This window comes from Lampris incognitus, chromosome 7 (genome assembly GCF_029633865.1).
Source record: "Lampris incognitus isolate fLamInc1 chromosome 7, fLamInc1.hap2, whole genome shotgun sequence".
Taxonomy (NCBI): domain Eukaryota; kingdom Metazoa; phylum Chordata; class Actinopteri; order Lampriformes; family Lampridae; genus Lampris; species Lampris incognitus.
In genome coordinates, this window is record NC_079217.1 from 68,913,912 (window position 1) to 68,919,920 (window position 6,009).

Sequence of the window (6,009 nt, forward strand, 5' to 3'; positions counted from 1 at the left end):
GCTTGGTACTTTCCATCAGAAATGCCATTGCCGTGGTTAGCTTGGCTACTGCGAAGAGTTAGTCTCTGTTGCTGTGGTATTCTCTTTGCGATTGTCTGCCATAGCTGAAAAAATCCTTACGCTAAGCAAAACATATAGAAAGAACCGTCCATTAATTCTATCCAAGACTTTCACTCCGAGAAGCTTGGTACTTTCCATCAGAAATGCCACTGCCATGGTTAGCTTGGCTACTGCGAAGAGGTCGTCGCTGTTGCTGTGGTATTCTCTGTGCGATTGTCTGCCTGAGCTGATAAAACCCTTAAGCTAAGCGAAATATAGAAAGAGCCGTCCCTTAATTTCCTCCAAGACTTTCACTCCGAGAAGCTTGGTACTTTCCATCAGAAATGCCATTGCCATGGTCAGCTTGGCTACTGCGAAGAGTTAGTCTCTGTTGCTGTGGTATTCTCTGTGCGATTGTCTGCCTGAGCTGATAAAACCCTTACCCTAAGCGAAACATAGAAAGAGCCGTCCAGTAATTTTCTCTAAAACTTTAGCTTCGAGAAGCTTGGTCCTTCCATTAGAAATGCCATTGCTGTGGTTAGCTTGGCTACTGCGAAGACCGTCTCTGTTGCTGTGGTATTCTCTGTGCGATTGTCTGCCTGAGCTGATAAAACCCTTACACTAAGCGAAACATATAGAAAGAGCCGTCCATTAATTATATCCAAGACTTTAACTCCGAGAAGCTTGGTACTTTCCATCAGGAATCCCATTGCCATGGTCAGCTTGGCTACTGCGAAGACTTAGTCTCTGTTGCTGTGGTATTCTCTGTGCGATTGTCTGCCTGAGCTGATAAAACCCTTGCACTAAGCGAAACATAGAAAGATCCATCCATTAATTTTATCTAAGACTTTCACTCCGAGAAGCTTGGTACTTTCCATCAGGAATGCCATTGCCGTGGTTAGCTTGGCTACTGCGAAGAGTTAGTCTCTGTTGCTGTGGTATTCTCTGTGCGATTGTCTGCCTGAGTTGATAAAACCCTTACCCTAAGCGAAACATAGAAAGAGCCGTCCAGTAATTTTATCTAAGACTTTCGCTTCGAGAAGCTTCGTACTTTCCATCAGAAATGCCACTGCCGGGGTTAGCATGGCTACTGCGAAGAGTTAGACTCTGTTGCTGTGGTATTCTCTGTGCGAATGTCTACCTGAGCTGATAAAACCCATACCCTAAGCGAAACATGTAGAAAGAGCCATCTTGTTCTACATTTTTCAGTCAGGGTTGGTGTTGGGTTATGGTCAGCAACAGAGACTGTCTGCCTGTGCAGATAAAACCCTTATACTAAACCTATCCCAACCCTTTAAAAATGTAGAAAGAGCCATCTGTTAATTGTATACCGACCTAAAGCTCCAAGACACTCAGTATTTCCCATCAGAAATGCCATCGCCATGGTTAGCTTGACTCCTGCTAAGAATTAATCCCACAAAGAATACCATAGTAACAGAGACTGTCTTGGCGGTTGCCAAGCTAACTACTGCAGTGGCGTTTCTGATGGAAAGTACAGAGCTTCTCGGTGTGAAAGGACTGGATAAAATTAACGGATAGCTCATTCTACATTTTTTTTTTTTTGCTCCTGTATGGGAGCTTCAAGGAAGGAGCGCATTCTGAGGGGTTAAAAAGGGGGATCATTTCAGAAATCCACCAGTTTTATCCAGACCTAAACCTTAGTCCTAACCCTTACCCTAAAAACATTAAATTGCAATAGCAGACTACTTCAAAAAAAAGAGAAGCTTATATTACTCTAAACCCCACCAATAACTTTTCAAGCTTAAAGCAGGGTAAACTAATCAAGATGGGAGGTGAATTGTAAAGAAGAAACATCCAAATTTACCGTATCCTTAATCCATCAAACTCTATCCACATCCCTAACCCTAATTCTGGGGATATCTCGAAGCCAGCACTGGCGGAGGCACTCTGGTGACACGCGCTGTCCCGGGCATTCAACCCTTAACTTTCACTCCGAGACGCTCAATATTATCCATCAGAAATACCATTGCCGTGGTTAGCTTGGCTACTGCGAAGAGTTAGTCTCTGTTGCTGTGGTATTCTCTGTGCGATTGTCTGCCTGAGCTGATAAAACCCTTACACTAAGCGAAACATATAGAAAGAAACGTCCATTAATTTTATCCAAGACTTTCACTCCGAGAAGCTTGGTACTTTCCATCAGAAATGCCATTGCCGTTGTTAGCTTGGCTACTGCTAAGAGTTAGTCTCGTTTGCTGTGGTATTCTTTGTGCGATTGCCTGCCTGAGCTGATAAAACCCTTCAATTAAGCGAAACATAGAAAGAGCCGTCCATTAATTTTATCCCAGACTTTCACTCCGAGAAGCTTGGTACTTTCCATCAGAAATGCCATTGTCTCGGTTAGCTTGGCTACTGCGAAGACTTAGTCTCTGTTGCTGTGGTATTCTCTGTGAGATTGTCTGCCTGAGCTGATAAAACCCTTACAGTAAGCGAAACATATAGAAAGAAACGTCCATTAATTTTATCCAAGACTTTCACTCCGAGAAGCTTGGTACTTTCCATCAGAAATGCCATTGTCTCGGTTAGCTTGGCTACTGCGAAGACTTAGTCTCTGTTGCTGTGGTATTCTCTTTGCGATTGTCTGCCTGAGCTGATAAAACCCTTACACTGAGCGAAGGGTAAACTAATCAAGATGGGAGGTGAATTGTAAAGAAGAAACATCCAAATTTACCGTATCCTTAATCCATCAAACTCTATCCACATCCCTAACCCTAATTCTGGGGATATCTCGAAGCCAGCACTGGCGGAGGCACTCTGGTGACACGCGCTGGCCCGGGCATTCAACCCTTAACTTTCACTCCGAGAAGCTCAATATGTTGCTGTGGTATTCTCTGTGCGATTGTCTGCCTGAGCTGATAAAACCCGTACACTTAGCGAATCATAGAAAGATCCATCCATTAATTTTATCCAAGACTTTCACTCCGAGAAGCTTGGTACTTTCCATCAGAAATGCCATTGTCTCGGTTAGCTTGCCAACTGCGAAGACTTAGTCTCTGTTGCTGTGGTATTCTCTGTGAGATTGTCTGCCTGAGCTGATAAAACCCTTACAGTAAGCGAAACATATAGAAAGAAACGTCCATTAATTTTATCCAAGACTTTCACTCCGAGAAGCTTGGTACTTTCCATCAGAAATGCCATTGTCTCGGTTAGCTTGGCTACTGCGAAGACTTAGTCTCTGTTGCTGTGGTATTGTCTTTGCGATTGTCTGCCTGAGCTGATAAAACCCTTACACTAAGCGAAGGGTAAACTAATCAAGATGGGAGGTGAATTGTAAAGAAGAAACATCCAAATTTACCGTATCCTTAATCCATCAAACTCTATCCACATCCCTAACCCTAATTCTGGGGATATCTCGAAGCCAGCACTGGCGGAGGCACTCTGGTGACACGCGCTGGCCCGGGCATTCAACCCTTAACTTTCACTCCGAGAAGCTCAATATGTTGCTGTGGTATTCTCTGTGCGATTGTCTGCCTGAGCTGATAAAACCCTTACACTTAGCGAATCATAGAAAGATCCATCCATTAATTTTATCCAAGACTTTCACTCCAAGAAGCTTGGTACATTCCATCTGAAATGCCATTACTGTGGTTAGCTTGTCTATCGAAGTTATTCTCTGTTGCAGTGGTATTCTCTAAGATTTTCTGCCTTGGCAGGTAAAACCCTAACACTATCCCAACCGAAACGTCTAGAAAGACCAGTCCGTTTATTTCATCTGAAACTATCACTTCATGTTCAGAAATGCTACTGCGAAGAGGTAGTCGCTGTTGATGTGGTATTGTTTGCCTGAGCAGACAAAACTCTTAGCCTAACTCATCCCTAAACGAAAGATGTAGAAAGGGCAATCTGTTAATTTTATCCAAACCTTTCAGTTGGAAAAACTCAGTATTTTCCATCAGAAATGACTTCGTCATGGATAGCTTGGCTACTGCTAAGAGTTATTCTCTGTTGTATTTTTTTTTTTTGTGGGATTGTCTGACTGAGCAGATAAGCCCCAACCCAAACCTTAGCTTTCTACATGTGTCACTTGAGATCTCTTTGTTCATTTTATGCAAAACTTTTACTCTGAAAAGCTCAGTACTTTCTGTCAGAAATACCATTGCCGTGGTTAGCTTGGCTACTGCGACGAGTTGGTGTCTTGCTGTGGTATTCTCTGTAGGATTGTATGCCAGAGCAGATGAAACCCTTGCCCCCAACCCTAATCGAAAGATATAGAGCCATCCGTTACGTTCAGCTAATCCTACTTTCGGGGATAAGTTCTTTAGATTTATCGTGAGAAATGTTTTTCTAAAGTGAGTCCCGCCACCCACGATGATGAGCTGGGGTGCTTCTTCCTGAGCGCTAAGCGGGTACAGAGAAGTGGTTTAATCACAAGCTCTGGGCATTTAGATGATGTTCAATGTTCCTTTCATGGGAGCATCAAGAGAAGGGGCATGTTCTGAGTGGTAAAAAGGAAAAAAGTGCAGAAATTTATCAAATTGATCTAAACCTTAGTATTAACTCTTTAAACATTAAATTGCAATTGCAGAAAAGTTAAATTTAAAAAAAAAAACAAAACAAAAAACACTTGTATCGTTTCAAACCCCACCAACAACTTTTCAAGTTTAAAACGGGATAAAGTAATCAAGATATAAGACAATGGGAGATCAGTTGTAACGAATAAACACCCAAATTGTCCCTGGACTTAACCAATCAAACTCTACCCCTAACCCGAATCCTTGGGGTATTTCTAATCCAGCACTTGGGCATTGGCGGAGGTGCTCAGACATGTGACATGACATTGACATGTGTTGGCTCTGGCATTCAACCCTAACCATAAAGTTAACCTAGTATTTTCAATCTGAAATGCCCTTACCGTGGTTAGCTTGGTTACTGCGAAGAGTTGGTCTCTGTTGCTGTGGTATTCTCTGTGCGATTGACTGCCTGAGCTGATAAAACCCTAACCCTAAGCGAAACATGTAGAAAGAGCCGTCCAGTAATTTTCTCAAACTTTCGCTCCGAGAAGCTTGGTCCTTCCGTCAGAAATGCCATTGCTGTGGTTAGCTTGGCTACTGCGAAGACCGTCTCTGTTGCTGTGGTATTCTCTGTGCGATTGTCTGCCATAGCTGAAAAAATCCTTACGCTAAGCAAAACATATAGAAAGAACCGTCCATTAATTCTATCTAAGACTTTCACTCCGAGAAGCTTGGTACTTTCCATCAGAAATGCCATTGCCGTGGTTAGCTCGGCTACTGCGAAGAGTTAGTCTCTTTTGCTGTGGTATTCTCTGTGCGATTGTCTGCCTCAGCTGATAAAACCCATACTCTAAGCGAAACATGTAGAAAGAGCCATCTTGTTCTATATTTTTCAGTCAGGATTGGTGTAGGGTTATGGTCAGCAACAGAGACTGTCTGCCTGTGCACATAAAACCCTTATACTAAATCTATCCCAACCCTTTAAAATGTAGAAAGAGCCATCTGTTAATTGTATACAAACCTAAAGCTCCAAGACACTCAGTATTTCCCATCAGAAATGCCATTGCTGTGGTTAGCTTGCCTCCTAAGAATTAATCCCACAAAGAATACCATAGTAACAGACTGTCTTGGCGGTTGCCAAGCTAACCACTGCAGTGGCATTTCTGATGGAAAGTACAGAGCTTCTCGGTGTGAAAGGACTGGATAAAATTAACGGATAGCTCATTCTACATTTGGTTTTTTTTTTTTTTTTGCTCCTTTATGGGAGCTTCGAGGAAGGAGCGCAGTCTGAGGGGTTAAAAAGGGGGAACATTTCAGAAATCCACCAGTTTTATCCAGACCTAAACCTTAGTCCTAACCCTTACCCTAAAAACATTAAATTGCAATAGCAGACTACTTCAAAAAAAAGAGAAGAAGCTTATATTACTCTAAACCCCACCAATAACTTTTCAAGCTTAAAGCAGGGTAAACTAATCAAGATGGGAGGTGAATTGTAAAGAGG

The 6,009-nt window shown here is 42.6% G+C and overlaps 1 non-coding gene across 1 annotated transcript; it reads left to right on the plus strand.

Moving 5' to 3' along the window:
• The first annotated feature begins 4,288 nt into the window (after nt 1–4,288).
• Nucleotides 4,289–4,501, plus strand: LOC130116202 (small nucleolar RNA U3). The gene has a single exon (XR_008810556.1). It is a non-coding gene; the product is annotated as a small nucleolar RNA U3 (small nucleolar RNA).
• Nucleotides 4,502–6,009: the final 1,508 nt, after the last annotated feature.